Raw genomic sequence first — 20,953 nt, 5'->3', positions numbered from 1 at the left:
ATATATATATATATATATATATATATATATATATATGTATATATGTATATATATCCTAGCATGAGCAGTGTACCCATTTCATCGACCAACCCCTAGGGGTGGATGAACAGCTGGGTTAACTGAGGACCAAGTGCCGCAACCAGGATTCGAACCTATGAGCTCGACCCGTGGGAGGCCTGTGAATGCGTCATGGTCAGGAACGCTAACCGCTATACCACGGGGGACCATCATTGTCCACTACCTGATAACCTCGTCTTGGTTAACCTAGGTTTCCTGCTCTCAGCCCTTTCCATGTGAATATGAATTTCACATCAATATTTCTCTTGATCATACCTTCGAATTCTTCCAAATACTATCTTCCAAAATAGCCATAAGGCAAAATGTATTTTTCTCGTAATTTAAGAATTCTCCCCTGAAGTCTTTCCTCATGAGACTTTAACCCAAACGTTATAGATAATTTGGCCAGTGTAATTTGTTATAACTTAGGTGAGTCACGGAATACAGTTATTTCTTTGAGTCTGTCTCTACGGATATTCGTTCGTCTTAATTTCTTCACCTTTAAATGCCTTAATCTAACGTTTTTCGATTTCACTGATATCCAGTCTGCCTACGCTGCCAACGCATTCTTTATCTTACCATTAACTTTATTCACCAACCCTTCAGTTTTGCTACTCTCAAGAATCGCCTCAACCCAAGCTCTTGAAAGTAACTTCAAATGGTTGATCAGCCTTGAGGCCCACCAAGTTTTTCCTGAACCTCAATCTACACTAAGTTCTTTGCTGCTGTTTTCTTACCTTTCTTGCTGTTCTTTATTGCAGTGTTTTGATATGCCGACAGGGATTTCCTATTTAGGAATAAGCTGCGGCATATATATATACATATATATATATATATATATATATATATATATATATATATATATATATATATATATATATATATATATATATATATATATATATATATATATATATATATATATATATATATATATATATATATATATATATATATATATATATATATACACACACATACATATTTACGTATATCTGTACGTGCTTATCAGTAAAATTCGTGTTTTTGCACTACTGTATATCTGGATGTGTATTACTGAGACTTACTTAAGGTACGAGTGTTACATATAAGCAAGAAACATCATTAAGGAAGCAAAGACGCTGTCGGCTGAAAGGACGCTCGCTCTGGCCTAGAATAGCTCAGTAGCAGAAGAAGTGATGGAGTCTGGCGAGACGTGAGTTGTCTGGGGAGATATGAGTTAGGTTTCTGGGGAAATACAAATGAAGGTATCTGGGGAGGTACATGTTAGATGTCCGGGGAGTTACAAGTGAGGTGTCTCGGGAGATACAAGTAGGGCGCATGAGGAAGCAGGGAAAAGGTGTCTGGAAAGGTACAAGGAAGGAATGTGAGTTGTAAGGAAGAATTCTGGGGGAGTTACAAATCTGGAGAAGATACAAATGAAGACCATTGTGAGGTTCAGGAGAGGTGACCGGAAATGTGTCGTTGTTTGCCAGTACGAAGTTGACATGAGAGATGTTTGGGGAGATGTATAAGGCACTTGGGAGGAACAAAGAGGTGTCTAGGGAGGTAAATACGAGGTGTCTGGGGATGGTAAAAGCGATGAGTTCGAGGACGTACATGTGCACTGTCTGAGGAGGTAAACACGAGGAGGTAGAATTAGTTGTCTAGACAGATTCAGGAGAACTCTCTGAAGAGGTATAGAGTTTGTTTTGGGAAACAAGGAGTGTCTGGGGGTGTTAAGGTGAACTGTTTACGGAAGTATATACGTGCAGTGTCTCGGCCGGAACAATTAAGGTGCTTAAGGAAGTACAGATGAGAAGACTAAGTTTGTTGCAGCTGTTATGTTTAGAATGTTAGAAATGAGGTGTCTGGTTTGGGAGACGAAGGTGAGGTGTCTGGTTAGGGAGACGAAGGTGAGGTGTCTATGGACGTAGAGATGACTTGTCTAGTATGTCAGATATCTGTGGAGGTATAAGTGACCTTTATAGATAGGTACATTTCAGGTGTCTGATGGACGTATACGTGACGTGTTTGGGATTAAGGTGCATTTGAAGTGCAGGAAGAGACACTGAGGGAAGTATCTGAAGGGAACTTAAGCGGTTGAATGTGACGTCCAGGGATTCAAGAAATGTATGTAAGGCAGTTGGAGAGTTCGAAGTTTGGTACAATCAATCTGTGTAGGGAGAAACTAGTACTTCTGAAGAGGTACAAGGGAAAGGATTTGAAAAGAACAAGTTAACGAGGTACCAGATAAGATGTCTACAGAGACACAGCAAGTGCTTTAGTTGTGTAGGTATATGACTAAGGTGAATGGGGAGGTATAGGAGAGGTAGAACGGTAAACAGAAGTTTGGGAGGTAAAGTGGGGTTACTCTCTCTCTGCGGAGATCCAACTGTAAATAATGCTGATGGAGCATTGGAAGAAGCTAGCTCTGAGAATTCTCTGCTGTTTTCTCTACCAGTGCAGCTGATTGTATAATGTCTTTGATTTCTTCCAGAATACATTGATGCACTCTTAGATGAGGAGATACTGCATATTTGTGGACTTAAAGCCGCCTGTCCCCGTAGAGAGAGAGAGAGAGAGAGAGAGAGAGAGAGAGAGAGAGAGAGAGAGAGAGAGAGAGAGAGAGAGAGAGAGAGAGAGAGAGAGAGGCGTCTTTCTGTGCCACAAGAGTTATCATCCCTCTGTCTCTGTTACCGGACGAATCCGATTCCATAACAATACACCACCCATCACAGCTGCCCGTGGTACATAGCAATTAACTCCATATAGAAACAACCATTAGACTTGATCGTCCTGGTAATTGTTGTATGGCCTCTACATTACCAAGATTGTGTGTTTAATAACATAGATTTAATAATAATAACATAATAATAATAATAATAATAATAATAATAATAATAATAATAATAATAATAACATAGATTTCGTTGTACACAATTGCTGCTTGGTGGCAGATTATACCACAGTGGTTATTGCTGTTTGATATGCGATTATTTCATAATCTTTGCTCATAAAGCTTTGACGCTATGTGATCTTTATCGTAACAAGTACATTATAAATTGAAGATTATATAGCAGTTATCAAACGGGACTTATATGACTATTGTTCATAAGCCTTTAACGCTCAGTACTCTTTATCGTAACAAGCACACTAAGTATTGTAGGTTGTTTAGCAGTTTTTTAAAGAGCCATGCATGTAGTGAGAGCATAGATGCCTCGTCTTGGAATTGTCAGCAACACCAGATAAAGCGCTTCAAGATAATTCAACTGTTGTTTATAACTCTAACGCTCACAGCCTCAGCGAACCGAGCAGTCCATAGACTCAAATCCCTCCCAACCACCAACCACCTCACACCAGCCAATCCTCCAGCAGGCACAACGAGCCAGCGATCGTTTAAACGATAGTTTGAAATCGTTCAACGGGGGAATCTGAAGTGTGGTGAGGGGTGTCGTTTGCACCCGCTACGTGTAGCGTTATTTCGGTGGCGTCCCCTGTCTCCCACAGCGATCGCTGGTGCAGGTGTTCGCTATTTACATACACTGTGTGCTGCCTGCCCCCTGGGCGATCGCTAAATCGCTCAGCCCCGCCTGCCGGCCACCCCTCGCTTGAATTTGTCTGCGTCTGTTTCCCTGTGAATTTCTTTTTTTTTTTTCTTTCCTATCTTTTGTATATGTTTTTTCCTCTATGCCTCTGTGTTTTTATATCTATATATGTTGTATCGTTCGTTCTTTTTCCGTTTGTGCCACTTTACTTACTCTTTTTTCCACGGTAACTTCTCTTTCACTTCTCGTTTGAATCAGTCTCTCTCTCTCTCTCTCTCTCTCTCTCTCTCTCTCTCTCTCTCTCTCTCTCTCTCTCTCTCTCTCTCTGTACATATCTATCTATCTGTACTTTTTTCCTTTCGGTCTCTGACAGCTGCGCATTGAGCCAGCATTTCAGTGGCTGTCGAGCGTCACTCCTCTGACCCAGGTAAACCATCTTTTCTCTTTTTCTTTTTTTTCCTCGCCTACATGCTGGCTGCTGAATTACATTCAAGAGGAAACTAATCACCAACTTTCATACACAACATTTGACAACACGTAAGTCAACATTTTCTACGATGGACGCTAAAGCACGTCTTGACATAAGCCAATATCTCATTGTAAGTATTTCTAAGTAAGTACCCTGTATGGGCGAGCGGTGAAGCGCTACTGGATATTCTTGCCTTGATAACAAAATCTCGCTTTAGGACCTGTCGTCCCCAACATATGATACGAAACCATATAGATATCGACTGTTTCCATTATCAAACGAAACGTTTATATATGAAGGCTCCCGTATACAGCTAAATATATATACACCCCATTTCTATTGCAATTAAGCTAATCCGCTTGAATTCTATTACAGCCTCACAGATCACACATAAACCACTTTATTAATAAATGTTTCCACACCAAACTTTTAATGTATTTCCACTTTTTTTCTTTTTTGGATAAAAGTTCCCGTGTGGGACAAAAATAACAGAAATATATATATATATATATATATATATATATATATATATATATATATATATATATATATATATATATATATATATATATATATATATGTGAGATTCGGTTAACAAACTGTAGAAGCTGGTGACTGAGTTTGATAAAGTGTGTGAAAGAAGAAAGCTGAGAGTAAATGTGAATAAGAACAAAGTTATTAGATACAGTAGGGTTGAGGGACAAGTCAATTGGGAGGTAAGTTTGAATGGAGAAAAACTGGAGGAAGTGAAGTGTTTTAGATATCTGGGAGTGGATTTGGCAGCGGATGGAACCATGGAAGCGGATGTGAGTCACAGGGTGGGGGAGGGGGCGAAAGTTCTGGGAGCGTTGAAAATGTGTGGAAGGTGAGAACGTTATCTCAGAAGGCAAAAATAGGTATGTTTGAAGGAATAGTGGTTCCAGCAATGTTATATGGCTGCGAGGCGTGGGCTATAGATAGAGATGTGCGGAGGAGGGTGGATGTGTTGGAAATGAGATGTTTGAGGACAGTATGTGGTGTGAGGTGGTTTGATCGAGTAAGTAATGAAAGGGTAAGAGTGATGTGTGGTAATAAAAAGAGTATAGTTGAAAGAGCAGAAGAGGATGTTTTGAAATGGTTTGGTCACATGGAGAGAATGAGTGAGGAAAGATTGACCAAGAGGATATATGTGTCAGAGATGGAGGGAACGAGGAGAAGTGGGAGATGGAAAGATTGAGTGAAAAAGATTTAGAGCGATCGGGGCCTGAACATGCAGAGGGTGCAATGCGTGCAAGGAATTGAGTGAATTGGAACGATGTGGTATACCGGGGTCGACGTGCTGTCAATGGATTGAACCAGGGCATGTGAAGCGTCTTGGGTAAGCTATGGAAAGTTTTGTGGGGCCTGGATGTGGAAAGGCAGCTGTGGTTTCTGTGCATTATACATGACCGCAAGACACTGAGTGTGTTGTCTTTTCCTAGCGCTACCTCGAGCGCTTGCGAGGGGAGGGGGTTGTCATTTCATGTGTGGCGGGGTGGTGACGGGAATGAATAAAGGCAACAAGTATGAATTATGAACATGTGTATATATGTATATGACTGTGTATGTATACATATGTATACGTTGAAATGTATAGGTATGTACATGTGCGTGCGTGGACGTGTATGTATATACATGTGTATGTGGGTGGGTTGGGCCATTCTTTCGTCTGTTTCCTTGCGCTACCTCGTAACGCAGGAGACAGCGACATAGTATGATAATAATAATAAAAAAGTAAATAGATAGAGAGAGAGAGAGATAGATAGAGATAGAGAGAGAGAGAGAGAGAGAGAGAGAGAGAGAGAGAGAGAGAGAGAGAGAGAGAGAGAGAGAGAGAGAGAGAGAGAGAGAGAGAGAGAGGAGTATCTCTGACCATGAGTAACGTCACTACATGACGCCACGCTGGAAATAGGACAACTCTGCCCCACGCAGCGAAGACCCCGAGGACCAGAACCCCTCTGCTGCATGTCCCAGCCCATGTCTCTATGACTGCTGTGACTCCTCCCTAAATGCTGATTATTTTAGCCTCCTTTATGGCTCGTGTCGTTTGTCTGGCTTAGAGTCTATTAGACGTATGTAATATTGCATTTCTTTTTTCTTTTTATGATGGGCTGTTCGAGTACTGATCGCCGATGTCCCAATTGCAGGATATCTCCACCGAAATTGCGTCATTTGTGTATCCACTGTAAATCAGCACATCCAAAATGTGTTACAAGCGCAGTTATCAATGACTCGTATACAGCACAATAGAAAACTGCTTTCAAATACAGATTAATGATTAAATTTATCATCTTCACTTATGTTGATTGCACTGGTACTCTTTTTTTTCATAAAGGTTTGAATCATTCATGTCATTATCATGAGTGAATTTAAGAAATTTATAAGACTCGTATCATTGATACTCTTATAGATCAAATATGTAACATAGTTACTGCAACGTACGTAGATTTCTGTTTGATACAAGTGAATTGCATTTACGGTGATTATAAAAAAATAGTCAAAGCACATATTATGCAACAGATCAACTAACAATACTTATACATATAACATTTACAATCATTGGAAGTATTGATTGCACTAGTACTTGTCATACATACACGAATTGAACACCTACTTACAGCATATGTACACAATACATATACAAAACTACTTATCCGGTACTAGGTGAACATACGTTATATCTGGTAATTACAACTTTGATTATACGTATACCAGTTACAGCTACGTTGAATACATCAATATTACACATACATATGTAGTTATACCTCTTAGATGATTATAGATATATTACAATTGACGTATATCTGAAGCAGGCATATAAAAAAAAAACACATACATCAGTGGCTCCTATATCAACAGTTTCCAGAACTTTGGAAAGGCTTTCCAGGCACGCGAACTGGAGGCCTGGAAACTGGATCTTTGTTGACTGGATATTCTATTTTTCTTCCTTTTTTTCGCTGATTGGATGTGGCTCTTCAGTTTTTCGTTGGTTCCAAGTAGCTCATGGGTAGTGGAACCTAGCTTCTTTCCTTATTTGAATGTGGCTCGAAGTTGAATGGAGGTGGGTCTCTCTCTCTCTCTCTCTCTCTCTCTCTCTCTCTCTCTCTCTCTCTCTCTCTCTCTCTCTCTCTCTCTCTCTCTCTCTCTCTCTCTCTCTCTCTCTCTCTCTCTCTCGGAGCACGAGCCTCGTTGACTGGAACTAACACTTCGTTGAGTGGAACAGGTTCTTCATTGAGTGTGACTTGGGGTCCTCCGGTGAGTGCAAAATGGCTCTACGGTCCCTGTCATTGTTCTGTCGTTGCCCAGTCTTCGCTCTTTCGTCACAGGAAGTGGGTGAGTCACTGGAAGTTGGGCTTTTGATAACTTCCAGCAAATGTGCGTTTGACGCCCTCTATATAACACCGTAACGCCTCACATGAAACATGTATCCATATGTACACTTGCTTAGAAACACTGTATGTAGCGCTAATTTCTAGCATTTATGATACTCACAATTCTAGAATTTAGTCTATGTTTGTATTGTGTCGTAAAATTCACGCATTTGTGAATTTTTCAATGTTTTGCTTCTTTGCAATTGCCCCTCACCGCCAGGGATTTTCAGTGTTGGTTCTAGAGGCCAGTGAAGTGTCCTGATACATGCAGTGACAGACAGAATTATGCAATCAAAGACAGGATTATCCAATGAAAGAGAGGATTATGCAATGAAAGACAGGATTATGCAATTAATGACATGATTATGCAATGAAAGACAGGACTATGCAATCAAAGACAGGATTATGCAATCAATGACAGAATTATGCAATGAAAGACATGATTATGCAATTAATGAAAGCATTATGCAATGAAAGACAGGATTATGCAATTAATGACAGAATTATGCAATGAAAGACAGGATTATGCAATTAATGACAGAACTATGCAATTAAAGAGAGGATTATGCAATTAATGACAGAACTATGCAATTAAAGAGAGGATTATGCAATCAATAATAGGATTATGTAAGTAAAAACAGGATTTCATGGGCTGCATGCACCATCTCAGATACGAACGAAGAAAATATAAAGTGAAAGACAGCGTAGTTTGAAATCATGGACATTGTTGGAAATAGCACTAATATAGTGAATAACAGAGAGTGAATAAAGATGCATAGGAGACATGGACGGGATTGAAGAACATGGATATCATAAGAAACGAAGAGATTGAAGGAGAATGAAGAACTGGACAGTGGAAACAGATGCACGAAGAGTATAAGAATAACGATAAAAGATAAATTGCTACGGGCAGAAGAAATAGAAAGATTGAAAGGAAGAAGCGAAACACAGACACAGCCCATGGAGAGAGAGAGAGAGAGAGAGAGAGAGAGAGAGAGAGAGAGAGAGAGAGAGAGAGAGAGAGAGAGAGAGAGAGAGAGAGAGAGAGAGAGAGAGAGAGAGAGAGAGAGAGAGAGAGAGAGAGAGAGAGAGAGAGAGAGAGAGAGAGAGAGAGAGAGAGAGAGAGAGAGAGAGAGAGAGAGAGAGAGAGAGAGAGAGAGAGAGGTCGACGAAAGCATGACTACCCTGAAAAGTTGGGTGAGTGAGAGGCTCTCTGGTTTAAGGTTCGCGGAATACCTTTGTTTTAGCGCACGCCCGGGTGGTGGTGGTGGTGGTGGTGCATGGGGGAGGAAGAGGGAGGAGGAGGAGAGAGGTGGGGGTGGGGTGAGGGTGGGGCGGGGGTTAGGGGGAGTGGGGGGTTGGAGGTAATGGGAGAGGGAATCAGGGCGGGTGAGGCGTCAGTGGAGGGCGCTGAGGGACGAATCTGAGGTGGTTGTAAGAGTGGACAGAAGAAGAGAAAGGAAACAGAGAAAGAAGGGGATAGAAGAAGAAGAAGGAGAGGACAGAGAAAGAAGGAGATAGAAGAAGGGGGTGGTAGAAAGAAAGAAGGTGACAGAAGATGAAGAAGGACACAGAGAAAGAAGAGGATAGAAGAAGAGGGAGGAAACAGAAAGAAATGTGTCGAAAAAGGAGGAAACAAAGAAACGATGAAGGTATAAGAAGGAGGGCATAGTGAAAGAAAGGAATAGAAGAGGAGGGGAGACAGAAGGAAGCGGGAAGAGAGGGAAGAACGGACAGTAGAGGGATCAGACGAAAGGAGGATGGGACAAAAGACAGACGATGCAGACAGGACCCACAGAGGGGATAAGAGTCTCCCTGTCAACACCCAGACTTGCCCTTTGACTAACGACCGTCTAGTAGCAAATTCTGGGAACCTGCAGGAAAGAGAGAGAGAGAGAGAGAGAGAGAGAGAGAGAGAGAGAGAGAGAGAGAGAGAGAGAGAGAGAGAGAGAGAGAGAGAGAGAGAGAGAGAGAGAGAGAGAGAGAGAGAGAGAGAGAGAGAGAGAGAGAGAGAGAGAGAGGTTGCCACTATTTCGCTCGTGGCCTTTACAATCGCCATCAAGAGTTCCACTTCATCTGTTCCAACACACCATGAATCCGTTTTTCCTCTCGCCTTTACCATCCAGTATACTATTTTCTTTCTACTAAAAAACAAACCAACTCTTTGTGAGAATTACTTGTAAAAGATATACCAAGGAAAACGAGAAACAAGCTGATACAGATGATCTGAAAGACTCTGAAATGCAATATATATATATATATATATATATATATATATATATATATATATATATATATTATACACAAGTAATCCATTACAGTCACTAGTAACAAACGACTCACTGGGGAGCAATATTCACCCACCCCATCATCCTCCACATTTCATATCTGTCACTGAGAACACAGTGGCAAAGCAACTTTAGTATGTCATAAATCAATGTTACATTTCATTCCTCCTATTTTTCTACGATAATTCAAAATACATCATGAATCATCATATTCTGAGCATGGTATTATTCTTCTCACTATATTGTATCATTCGGAAGTTTTTATTACGTTTCATTATATGGTCTTCTATCAGAGATTCTCCCCTTTATAGGCTATGGCCATCATATAACTATGATAGTCCAATAACGAGATAAAATAATACCGTACAGTGTGTATGACAAAAATTTCTTTTTCTTTCGCCTACCACCCCCCCCCCCCCCCCCCTACTGGTCTTTATTTACATCCTGTTAGTCGTGTCTGCGTCATTTCCAGTTTATCTGGTTGACAGGAATTCCTCTCCTTCATACCAAAACTTACAAACAGAATACAAACAGAGCAATACAACTGCTGACCTTATCATGTCAGTCTTTCCCTTCCTGTGAAAAGAGGTTCGATATGTACATGTTCTGCCGCTTATTAATCCCTGTTTGCTTTCTTTTCTGTATTTATCTATTAAACTGTCTGAACCATATGGCTTTATGGATTGGCTCAGTCTTGGTCTGATTGCTATACGTCTCTGTTAAAGCTAAGTTTTCAATCTGAATATCTTCCGAGACGGTGTAGGCTTTCAATAGGTAATACTGAAAGGAGGTTGCCACACACACACACACACACACACACACACACACACACACACACACACACACACACACATAGAGGATCAGACCTAGCTCTGACAAACCCTTGATCCGATATTTGAAAAGATGGTCTTATAATCCTGGCCGGAATATGGTATTAAACTCTTTAGATATAACATAAAATGTCATTTAATTCCATAAAATTTCAATCCCTAGCTATGAATTGCCCGTAAGAACACTTCTGTGGCCTTAGCTTCCAAGCAGGGTAGAGCGGAGGTACACCTAGATCAGCTACTTACTGTAAGGAGTGTCAACCACACTGCTTTGAGCACAGACCAACCGACCAGCAGAGAAGCAGGCTACAGACGTCTTCCATCCCATAAGAAGTAGTTCAAAAGAGACGATGTATTATGGTAGTAGAAGACCGAAACGCTCCTAGGAATTATAGAGACGTGGTCGGATGTGATTTTAACTTCCGGATATCGAGAGCAAAAGGTGGAGGGATGCGATTCATGTATCGCAATGACAGGTAAACACACCCATATCCAGGCAAACACACCCATATCCTGGAAGGGTATTAGTGACCATCAGTGAAAAGACGAGAAAGGAAAACTTGGGAGTGTATGCATGGTTGGGAGGAGTGAGGACACTTGACGGAGGAAAAGGCTGATTCAGGTAACTTTTTCGAGAGGAAAACAGGAAGCCAGAAGATTGAGGGAGATGCACTCTCTCTTGTGCCGCCATGTTCAGAAAGACGATAACGCACTTTTCTAACGTTTTGCTGAAGTTTTTGTATACCTAAACATGCAAGCAAAGTGAATACATACATATTTACACACACACACACACACACACACACACACACACACACACACACACACACACACACACACACATGCACACTTGGCTTATACTGATGTATGTGTATGTGTGTGTGTGTGTGTGTGTGTGTGTGTGTGTGTTGTGTGTGTGTGTGCGTGTGTGTGTGTGTGTGTGTGTGCGTGTGTGAGCAAGTATGTAGGTATGCACATGACCAAGTATCCAAGCCATACAACTCCGCCACAAAATCAGTCCTAACTCTTTAAGTCTCCGATACGGCACGAGATATTCATAGAAGCGAAAACAGTGGCTGCATCACCAAGTAATTGGTTTAGATAATGACAGTTGGTTTGCCTTATGATCTGTTTTCAACGCAGTCAGAATGACTACCAGACTGGGGATAGGAAGAGCAATGTGTCTCTTTGGATAGAAATCTAAGTTGCACTCGACCCCATCATCATCGTATCAAACCTCTGTCTCAGTAGTACCCTGGCAGGTGCCCGCACAGCACAATAGTCAGCACTTTATCCAGCATATCAATACACACGTATACTGAGTGAGAGACTGTGCGAGAAGACAGCAGGTTAGAAAGGACCAATTGTAGAGCTTTGAATTACGCTGACATAGAGAACAAACACTGCAGATTTTTGCGCTTAAATAAAGTCTTCCTGAAGTGCCATATCACTTTAGATAAATGGGCCAAACTTCACACTCTGTGTCACCTCTATTAACAAAGTGACTTGCTTAAGTTTATGAATATCTTGTTTCTACAGTGTAGGAAGAAAATCATCTTGACAGAGGACGTGAATCATGATCATGAATCTTAGGAATAAGTAATATCTTTATAATGCACTTGAAAATCTGAGAATTTTTGACTTAATCTTCAGAAATCTATTATAGTTTATGATGAAATATATCATCAGTGAGGTGTGTTAAGATCAGGTATCCTATATTTACCCAGGGATGACATATTTACCTTGTATATTTCCAGATTGGGAACCAATACTAAAGCACTTATCGAAGTTATGGGCGAAACATGTTTAGGAATGGTACAATTAGACACCCGTCTGTGGTATATGTAAGAGCGAATATGCTGCATATCATATCAGTGGTTTTCATAAGGATCTAAGAGTTGAACACTTTGCTTAAAATCTGCTATATATTTCTGTTGCTTCCGATGTTTGGCACTGACACAGTAATCTAGTATCTCCATGTTTGAGTCTCATGTCTGGGAAAAAGGGAAATAAAAAAGTCAGAAAGATATAAAAGAATAATAGTTGCTATGAGTCTCATGAGGTAGGTTCAAACACCCATTGTGTTCGCTAATGCCAAATTTAGGAAATACCTGTTAAGGTATTCACTAAATTTAGCGGTATCGTAGTCAGTGGTCCTCGAAATTACATTATCAATACATCTGTCGTAACTAACTGGACAGCGGACCTTAGCACGAAAGCTATTGCGCTATGTCGGTGGCAAATATCGGAAACCATTTTAATGCAGCAGTTATTTAAAGTCAGAGCTTAGCATATATTTCCAATACTCTTCACTCCTATGAATAGCACTCTTTTATAAGACCAAGTTACGTGATCCTCGTCAGTACTCTTAAATGGAACCCATTACATGAATGATCCTTTTCGGGATATGGAAAAGATATTTCTAGACTTTTTTTTTATATTGTCGTCTTGGTCCTGTCTTGCTACTCAGGGGGTGAGTACTTTTGGTTTGTGACTGACACCTCTCTCTCTCTCTCTCTCTCTCTCTCTCTCTCTCTCTCTCTCTCTCTCTCTCTCTCTCTCTCTCTCTCTCTGGTAACCTAATGATTTGTGGAACTTTGGTTTAAGCTTGGGGCTAATTTTGCGATCTCCTTTCATCCATTGGATAACCCACTTTATTCTACAAGTTTGCATCATATCTATATCTGTCTATCTATCTAACTATCTATCTAAATATATATCTATATCTATATCTATATCTATATCTATATCTATATCTATATCTATATCTATATCTATATCTATATCTATATCTATATCTATATCTATATCTATATCTATATCTATATCTATATCTATATCTATATCTATATCTATATCTATATCTATATCTATATCTATATCTATATCTATATCTATATCTATATCTATATCTATATCTATATCTATATCTATATCTATATCTATATCTATATCTATATCTATATCTATATCTATATCTATATCTATATCTATATCTATATCTATATCTATATCTATATCTATATCTATATCTATATCTATATCTATATCTATATCTATATCTATATCTATATCTATATCTATATCTATATCTATATCTATATCTATATCTATATCTATATCTATATCTATATCTATATCTATATCTATATCTATATCTATATCTATATCTATATCTATATCTATATCTATATCTATATCTATATCTATATCTATATCTATATCTATATCTATATCTATATCTATATCTATATCTATATCTATATCTATATCTATATCTATATCTATATCTATATCTATATCTATATCTATATCTATATCTATATCTATATCTATATCTATATCTATATCTATATCTATATCTATATCTATATCTATATCTATATCTATATCTATATCTATATCTATATCTATATCTATATCTATATCTATATCTATATCTATATCTATATCTATATCTATATCTATATCTATATCTATATCTATATCTATATCTATATCTATATCTATATCTATATCTATATCTATATCTATATCTATATCTATATCTATATCTATATCTATATCTATATCTATATCTATATCTATATCTATATCTATATCTATATCTATATCTATATCTATATCTATATCTATATCTATATCTATATCTATATCTATATCTATATCTATATCTATATCTATATCTATATCTATATCTATATCTATATCTATATCTATATCTATATCTATATCTATATCTATATCTATATCTATATCTATATCTATATCTATATCTATATCTATATCTATATCTATATCTATATCTATATCTATATCTATATCTATATCTATATCTATATCTATATCTATATCTATATCTATATCTATATCTATATCTATATCTATATCTATATCTATATCTATATCTATATCTATATCTATATCTATATCTATATCTATATCTATATCTATATCTATATCTATATCTATATCTATATCTATATCTATATCTATATCTATATCTATATCTATATCTATATCTATATCTATATCTATATCTATATCTATATCTATATCTATATCTATATCTATATCTATATCTATATCTATATCTATATCTATATCTATATCTATATCTATATCTATATCTATATCTATATCTATATCTATATCTATATCTATATCTATATCTATATCTATATCTATATCTATATCTATATCTATATCTATATCTATATCTATATCTATATCTATATCTATATCTATATCTATATCTATATCTATATCTATATCTATATCTATATCTATATCTATATCTATATCTATATCTATATCTATATCTATATCTATATCTATATCTATATCTATATCTATATCTATATCTATATCTATATCTATATCTATATCTATATCTATATCTATATCTATATCTATATCTATATCTATATCTATATCTATATCTATATCTATATCTATATCTATATCTATATCTATATCTATATCTATATCTATATCTATATCTATATCTATATCTATATCTATATCTATATCTATATCTATATCTATATCTATATCTATATCTATATCTATATCTATATCTATATCTATATCTATATCTATATCTATATCTATATCTATATCTATATCTATATCTATATCTATATCTATATCTATATCTATATCTATATCTATATCTATATCTATATCTATATCTATATCTATATCTATATCTATATCTATATCTATATCTATATCTATATCTATATCTATATCTATATCTATATCTATATCTATATCTATATCTATATCTATATCTATATCTATATCTATATCTATATCTATATCTATATCTATATCTATATCTATATCTATATCTATATCTATATCTATATCTATATCTATATCTATATCTATATCTATATCTATATCTATATCTATATCTATATCTATATCTATATCTATATCTATATCTATATCTATATCTATATCTATATCTATATCTATATCTATATCTATATCTATATCTATATCTATATCTATATCTATATCTATATCTATATCTATATCTATATCTATATCTATATCTATATCTATATCTATATCTATATCTATATCTATATCTATATCTATATCTATATCTATATCTATATCTATATCTATATCTATATCTATATCTATATCTATATCTATATCTATATCTATATCTATATCTATATCTATATCTATATCTATATCTATATCTATATCTATATCTATATCTATATCTATATCTATATCTATATCTATATCTATATCTATATCTATATCTATATCTATATCTATATCTATATCTATATCTATATCTATATCTATATCTATATCTATATCTATATCTATATCTATATCTATATCTATATCTATATCTATATCTATATCTATATCTATATCTATATCTATATCTATATCTATATCTATATCTATATCTATATCTATATCTATATCTATATCTATATCTATATCTATATCTATATCTATATCTATATCTATATCTAAAGAGCTGAAAATCGAATCTACCTCTAAAGAACTGGAAATCGAATCATCCTCAAGTGATTCCATAGCCATGGCTCTCCAAGCAGTCATTCTCTTCAAGAGGCCTCAAAAAATAGACAAACAGTACTTGATTTATGGCCTCCCATGTATCAAACATCGACCATGAACTTCACCTATTCTTTAACATTGTTAAATCTAATCATTGCCGAACCATAAGGAAACACAAAAGACCCAGAGAAATCCAGACCACCTACGAGCGGATATAAGTCTGGAAGGAAGGAGAGAGTTAAGCACAGCTTCTGCAATGATCTAGATATTAACTGTCGCTTTATCATCTACTGAAAATAAGATAAAGAATGTTTTCAGTTGACTTACGTAGAGATATATCATGGAAAACATTAGGTACATACAACGCACCAACATACTCTATAAAGCCTCCAGCTCAGTCGAAAGTTAGAAACTTTAGGGAGAGATATTCGGAAGGATAGCGAGCGTATCTGAATGTGTATTTACAACGAGGTGTGTCTAGACTACATACCAAGACATGGATAAAGATCGTCTCGACTCGACATAGCATTCGTATAGGAAATTCTTCCATACAATAACATGCCTAAGAAAATGAAAGAAAGGGGTAATCAAGATGGGTTATAACGAAACAACACATTTCATAAAAGGCAGTTTGTCATTAACACGCACTCTGAAATACAATGCTAAAGGTAATCTGCCAGCAAGAGATTACATTGCGAGTGAAAAGCCACCCTCAGCGAGTACAGTCTTGTCAAAGAACTTATTTCAAAGGAGTCCATACTTCCCTGCCACTGGAAGTAGCACAGTCTTAGAATGCAGGAACATTATATACATATACATATACATATAAATATATATATATATATATATATATATATATATATATATATATATATATATATATATATATATATATATATATATATATATATATATATATATAGATATATATATATATATATATATATATATATATATATATATATATATATATATATATATATATATATATATATATATATATATATATATATATTCTCTTCTTCATATTCTCTTCTGACTAGTTGGACGAACGAGTAAACAAGGGCATAATCAAGAGAAACCTCAGACCTACCAAAAGAAGTGAATAGTGTAGACTTAATGAAAAGCTTCTCGTGTCTGCTCCGGTAAAATAGAGTGATTCAAGTTTTAGATATCCTCACTGTACGGAGCCCATGTGGGTGTATATGTATATCACATATGTAAAGTCTACTCATCTTGACGGTATATCACCCCACAACGATCGTATACACTCACGTCTCCATCACCAGGGAATCTTCACATAGAAGGTTTAACTTTCACTAGAAAGTTGCTGTATAAATCGAGAGTCTTAGGAACCAGCCCAAACCCGGATGGCTTTGGAAAGTGTCTTTGGGACTGAAGCGCTGAGTCGACGGACAACATGGGGGTGTCCAGGTTATAGTCCGACCCCCACATAAAGAGACTTAGTAGATAACGTTACTTTACTGAAGACTATTTACCCTTAGAGAGCCTAACCTCAGTGCTCTCTCTCTCTCTCTCTCTCTCTCTCTCTCTCTCTCTCTCTCTCTCTCTCTCTCTCTCTCTCTCTCTCTCTCTCTCTCTCTCTCTCTCTCTCTCTCTCTCTACTCTCTCTCTCTCTCTCTCTCTCTCTCTCTCTCTCTCTCTCTCTCTCTCTCTCTCTCTCTCTCTCTCTCTCTCTCTCTCCTGCGGTGGGAGCCACGGGCTAATAATAAGACCATCGGCAACGAACTGAACCATCTGCAAACAGTGACCGCAGGAAAACCGCCTGGTTTAACCAGCGTGAAGGGTAGACCACCAATTATATCTTAGCAAACAGTTTTAAGGTGTTTTTTATTGGATGTCAAATAGTCAAGCCTAATAAAGTATGGTGACCCGAACCCCTGGATCCAACTCGATGAAGCCAACCTTCATCGTAATCACATATGAGCATTTTGGACATAGAAAGACAATGCTGGGTAGGGTAGCGATCTGAAAATACGCATCGCAGATTGATCTGAATGTAAGCATCGCAGATTGATCTGAAAATACGCATGGATTTGATCTGAATATAAGAATCGGATTGATCTGAATATACGCATCACAGATTTATCTAAACATACGCATTGCAGATTGATCTGAAAATTAGCATGGATTTGATCTGAATATACGCATCGGATTTATCTGAATATACGCATCGCAGAGTAATCTTATAATACGCATTGCAGACTAATGATGAAAACTGATGAACGAGAGACTTATGATGGAGGCAAACTCATGAATGTGGTTTACATCCAAGAATAAGAAAGCTTAAGTTTTAGTGGAAATAATAGAGTTTATCCTAATGAGGATCTCTGTCTATCAGATTTAGAAATCTGGTAAACTTTTGAGGATGTTTTTGATCGTGTAATTGATATGATGTGGAGGGGGAGTTGAGAGAGAGAGAGAGAGAGAGAGAGAGAGAGAGAGAGAGAGAGAGAGAGAGAGAGAGAGAGAGAGAGAGAGAGAGAGAGAGAGAGAGAGAGAGAGAGAGAGAGAGAGAGAGAGAGAGAGAGAGAGAGAGAGAGAGAGAGAGAGAGAGAGAGAGAGAATTGTGTGATGTACCTTTCTATACTAGAAAGATCACAGTAATGCAGATGTAGATATATATACAATGGTCATCTACATATTCACTCTACTAGGTTGTAGCTGCTTTAAAAGATCATGGCTAAATCGTGCATCAGTCGCACAGAAACAGAAGAGGAAAAATAGGGTTGAGGGAAAGCCTGTTTTTTTTAATTCTTTTTTAATAGGATGGTTAAAGGAGAGGAGGAAGAAGTGGGGCAGGAGTAGGAATAGTTTGAAGTGGAAGTGGAGACAGATGTGTTTACAGGTGTATGGTGTATGTTGTTTGATGCTTGTGTGTAGGTTTTGTAGAAGCGTTTTCGATGCCTTATCTATGTAACCCAGGTAGACAGGGGGTGTGTACGCAATGCTCCTTTTTGTGTGTAAGTTATTACGGAAGGGTAAAGAAGCTATGCTGATGTATGTGTTGTTCTTTCTGTGCATCATTGGACGAGTGAAAGCTTCCTTATTGCTTCGAACACCCGCAGGAATCAAGGGTGTTCCATGTTGCCTCTGCTGTTGAGGTCTTGTGTTTGTGTCTCTAGTTTGTATCATCGTTATCTTCTGGCTTCTTGTTATACTTCCTCCGGCGCCGCTCTTGAGTAGGTGTCAGCTGGTTTAAGTTTTCAGTCCTCAATACCGTTCTTTGGGGTTCTCGATGTAAGAGCACCTTTCGTTTTGAGATGAATCGAAGAGCCTCCTCTCTCTCTCTCTCTCTCTCTCTCTCTCTCTCTCTCTCTCTCTCTCTCTCTCTCTCTCTCTCTCTCTCTCTCTCTCTCTCTCTCTCTCTCTCTCTCTCTCTCTCTCTCTCTCTCTCTCTCTCTCTCTCTCTCCATGATATGAGTTGGCAAAAGCCACAGCGGAGAAAAAAAAAAAAACGGAGACCATTCACAGTGAGCATCATTAAAAAAAAATAAAAAAGAGAAAATGAAAAGATACTTCGAGCAAGAAGTCTCCAACACGACACGGTATATCAGGGTTGGATAGAAAGAGTTCATAGAGCGAAACAGCGCCAATGGACTCAGTATTACTTGAGGATGACACGATTGCCTGCAAGAACAGCGTCTTCACAAGCCACCCAGATATCCATAGAGCAACGTAAAAACCAGGAAAAAACGCAATAATGACCAATGACTTAAGTTTTGGATTCCCTAGAGGAGAGGAGAGAGAAAAAAAAGAATGAATATCAACCCAAGAACAAATTCTTTTTGTGTTTATGCTGACGAACTTTGGCCAACAACATTCCTCTTCTTGTCCAAATAATAGATTTATGATGTGCATGTTGCCAGGCTTGAACGCATCCGATCCCCATTCGGGAAGACACTTGTTTACCAAATGGCGACCCCTGTTTACCACATCGTTCCAATTCACTTTATCCCTTACAAACCTTTCACTCTCCTGCATGTTCTGGCCCTGAATACGCAATATCTTTTTCACTCCATCTTTCCATCTCCATTTTTGTTTTTTGTCAACCTCACCTCACTCATTCATTTCACATTTCCAATCCCTGCTAAACCTGAGAACCTTGCTTTTATCAATATTTGCTCTCCACATCCCTCCGTTAAACCCTTTCCCAAATTTAGTTACTAACTTCTGCAGTTTCTCACTCGAATCTGTGTAAACTGGCACTACTGAACTCCGCCTGCACGATGTTACAACGCATATTGAAAGTCACCTTTAGCGAGGCTGTATCATTTCGTCAATGAACTCACTCCAAAAGAGTCCAGCGCTTCCCTGCTGCTGGAGGTAGTGTAGGCTTGGAACTGTAAGAGTTTCTGGAAAACACGTCCTCGGGCATATATAAGTAGATAGATAAATTAATATGCTTAAGTTCATATATCTATTTCGTGCCCACATATTTGTATTTCTCCTTTGAAATTTATGGAGAGGGAAGAAAACGTGAGCAAAGCCTTTGGAGAAGAAAAGAATATATACTGAACACTCTGAGGAGGTAATAGATGCTGTCAGTATATGAAACAGGAAAAAGAGTCTTGTGATTATTCACTTTTTTTCTCACCTTCCGTGACTCTTCATCACAATGCGAAGGAGAGAGAGAGAGAGAGAGAGAGAGAGAGAGAGAGAGAGAGAGAGAGAGAGAGAGAGAGAGAGAGAGAGAGAGAGAGAGAGAGAGAGAGAGAGAGAGAGAGAGAGAGAGAGAGAGAGAGAGAGAGAGAGAGAGAGAGAGAGAGAGAGAGAGAACGCATGCATGATACCATCTAATCAAAAGCACAAT

Source organism: Panulirus ornatus, chromosome 8 (genome assembly GCF_036320965.1).
Source record: "Panulirus ornatus isolate Po-2019 chromosome 8, ASM3632096v1, whole genome shotgun sequence".
In the NCBI taxonomy this organism is placed as follows: Eukaryota; Metazoa; Arthropoda; class Malacostraca; order Decapoda; family Palinuridae; genus Panulirus; species Panulirus ornatus.
The sequence above is the reverse complement of the archived record's forward strand: the minus strand, read 5'-3'. Positions refer to the sequence as shown.